The sequence below is a fragment of the Sipha flava genome, unplaced genomic scaffold (genome assembly GCF_003268045.1).
Source record: "Sipha flava isolate LNK unplaced genomic scaffold, YSA_version1 276_pilon_pilon, whole genome shotgun sequence".
NCBI classification, from domain to species: Eukaryota; Metazoa; Arthropoda; class Insecta; order Hemiptera; family Aphididae; genus Sipha; species Sipha flava.
The window spans coordinates 517585-521544 of NW_020272941.1; positions in this window are offsets into that span (position 1 = coordinate 517585).

The following is a 3960-nucleotide window of genomic DNA, read 5'->3' on the forward strand; positions in this document are numbered from 1 at the left end:
TATTATATAAGAATGTATATATTTTAGTTTTAAGATTTAATATCATAAAATTACCATTATTATTATTATAATATATTTTAAACAATTACATTACAATTTGTTTTATTTTCAATCTTATGAATCTATTAATAATCTATAGTTAGAAATCAATTTTTTCTTGCGATAATTACATTATTATTATTATTCAAGTTATTTACATTTAATATATGATATTCAAAATGCTTATGTGAACTATTTGTGTATGGTATATCATGATATAATAATATCTTTTTATATTAAAATTATAAATAAACAATGTTTTTATCAAACTTGTAAGATAAGCTTTTTAATATTATAATACAATAGTATCTATTTTGTACTTATAGTCATTTAGAAATTATTATTAATTTTAAGTAAAATTTTGTATTTATTTACATTAATTTGAAAGCAATGATGTAATTTTTTTTTTTTTAATTTGCTTTTATTGTATAAACATTACAGCAAAATTATGTAAATATAATAACAAATTATGATGATGTAAAACATGTAATGAAAACTACCCTTAACAAAATCACTTAGGATCATTAATGAATTAGCAAATTTTAATTGATTTTTCGGCTTTTTCACTGTTATTTCATTAGTATTTTTGATTGGACCAAGTTAAATTGAATTATTATTAAATGGTTGTTTATATATTTAATGAATATAATCATTGGTAAATGTATTAACTATTAGTTATGGCATGCTTAAATTGTATATCCTTTTTATAAAATTTTAAATTTTTACCACAAGGTTTAATGTGTATAACGGTTTAATGTTAGTCTTATAAAATATTTTCAAATTTAAAATCAAAAATACATAAATTATTTGTAAACAATATTTTACATAACTTGTTGGTACTGTTTTAATTTTCTAGATGCTTAGAAAAATGACCATGAATTGGAAAATTTTATATTACTAGAGTCATCTAAGCTAGATTTTATATTTTGTATAACATTTTTGGTAGGAGTAGGCATCCAAAAGTATTAAGGCCTTTGCAAATGGTTGATTATTTCAACCAAAACATATCTATCTTTTATCAATCATACCGATCAATAGAATAATATGTTAAGATTTTTGAAAACTGTTTTAAATTCTTTAATATATGTACTTGAGATAGATCTGTCCAATTTTTCAAATTTTGATCCCTAAAACCTATAAATTTGGTTTGAATATTTTAAAATTTATAAAATTTGAAATGTTAATTATTCTAAATTAAAATTAAAAAACTTAAATTGTGGTCTGATGGATCTCATGTAGACAAAATAATGAATTTAATTAATTTATTAAAAATCTTATTGCATTACTTGGTTGATCGTTAGGATTGACAAAAAGTACATGCTTTTAACGATAAAAATATTCCTTTTGAACACAACAACAAAATAGTGCATTTTATTAATTGTGCTTCACTTGTAATTCTTGAATTCATTGGTTTTGCTTTCATTACGTTTACGATGTGTACAACTTTGTCATTAATTAATTTCAAATTTGTTAGTATCCTCTTGGAAAGCATGGCTACGCGATGAATACAGTTATGATGTCTACAATGACTACAGTTATAGATCCACCACTGGTATAGTCGTAGAACAATCTAAAGTTCCTCGTTTGTAATTTACGTATTTTCTCTATTAAAGCATTGATATAAATAACAAGAAACATCGCAAATACACTGTTGTTCTCTACGCGTTTGGGGTACCTACACGTAAGTTACTGTTGTGGCGTGTTTACCGCGCATGACCAAGCCCTAATTTACGTAAATTAATTTAGCACTTTCACTTGGCCCCCAATTTCTGGGGGCCTCCGGTCTCCGTAAGTTGTAGAAAATTGTTTTTTTAAATTAATTCCAAGAAAATTTGTATTGTAAAATACCTACTGTCAATGTTTAGAGTTCAGTATACTTTTATTATTAAATTATCAGTTGAATTTTGGTTATTTTTATGATTCCACAGTGCTAATCAATTACCATTATAAAATATTAAAATAATTATAATATAAAATTGTTTGAACATCGGAAATATTTGGTACCTAATAACTATTTATAGATTTCTTCCAGTCCAGTATTTACATATTAACCCGTCGTTGGTGATGCTATTATGAACACTTCGCTCACACAATTATCATTTTTAGAACCACTGGTTTATATTTCATTCGATTTTGACAATATTATTTAGGTACTGAATTTACATACACAGAAATGAATACGGAAAAACTAAAAGCAATCTCTAATATAAAACTGATAAAATAAAAAGTTACACGTAAGTAACACAAAAAACACCACTCGGGCGAAACCGGGTTATTCAGTTAGTGTTAAATAATATTGCAAATAACCATAGGCGTAGGGTGATCAAATATATTGGGGGGGGGGGGCTGCAAAAACAACAATAATAATAAAAAAAAAAAAAAAACCCTAAACTAAATGACATTAAGACTACTCGACGAAATGAGCAAAAATAATACAAATAATTCTGGGGGAGCTTAGCCCCTCAAGCCCCCCCCTAGATACGCCTATGCAAATAACCCAGAAGTAAATTTGTTTAAAAATTAAGATCATATTGTAAACACATTATATGTTCTTCGTGATAAATTAATTTCTGAATTAGTCTAACGTAATTATGCTTATATACTGTTGGAACAAAAATTTGATTTCTTATATAAAAATACAACACGCCCAGAGATTGTTAACTCAGACAAACGTAAACAAACGATTTGGACTATGAACTAGTACAGCGTTTCCTAAATAATGGGTCGTGACCCACTACTGGGCCATGAAAATATAATACCGGTCGCAGAATTTAATAAAATTGTTATTTATAATTTCGTTGATAATTCGAACTTTTTAGTAAAAATAAATTCATTAATACGAATAATTATTATTTACAACATAAATAATAATTAACTAAAACACGTCTCAAGTCTTGTTTGATACAAGAACGTCTGGATGGTTTGTTTCTATTAACTATTGAAAGTAATATTACATCATTATTAGATTTTGATTCAGTTATTGAAACTTATGCAGAGAAAAAAACCAAGAAAGAAATTTTTGTAATTCTTAAACTTTTTTATGATAAAATGTTATAAAAATAAAAATTATAGAAATTGATCACATTATATTCAATTTTAATCATATAAAATAAATTGTTAATTAATAAATTATTTAAATTTTTATAATTTTATGGAAGATTGAAAATTAATTATATTCATTTAAATTCACAAAATAAAATCCTAAGAAGTATTTTTAATATTTAAATATATTATAATTTTGTTGTGTTATTTAATTAGCATTATATTTTCATTATCCTTAATTTAATAGACCAAGTAACTAAATTGTATTTACAGTACGTGAAATAATGTGCAAATATTTTATGAGTTTTGTAATAGGTATTTAACACTTATATTTATATTTTTTGTTGTCAAAATTATTATTATTTTTTCTAGAACATTTTTTTGACTTGGGGGGCCCTAATAAAATTGTACACTTGGCACTGATTATATTAAATCAGACCCAGCGCGTGATAATAATGGATCGATAGCAATGCAATAGAGATGGGTGCTTGACTTGGCAAAATTAAATAAGGGGGACTCTGTATACTTTAAAGAAAATAGCGTCCCCAATACTTGGCATTATAATTATAACGTAATAATGGTAGGGGGACGCTAAAATATCTGAAAATTAGTTGAGGCACTCCGTCCCACTGCATCCCCCGCAAGTCAAGCTCTGGGTTTAACGAAAAAAAAACCACTCGAATTCCGTCGTGACGAACAGTACTCGCATCAGGTTCCTCTCCTCCCATCCAACTTCAGCGGTACAACGGTTGCGACGGCGGTGACACGTGTTTGAATTTCGGCGGGCCCGTCCGTTTGGGAACCACTGGGCGTCGTCGGACCAATAGCACGCGGTGGTGTCGTGTGCTGGCCGTCAGATGGGAACTATCTAAAATTTTC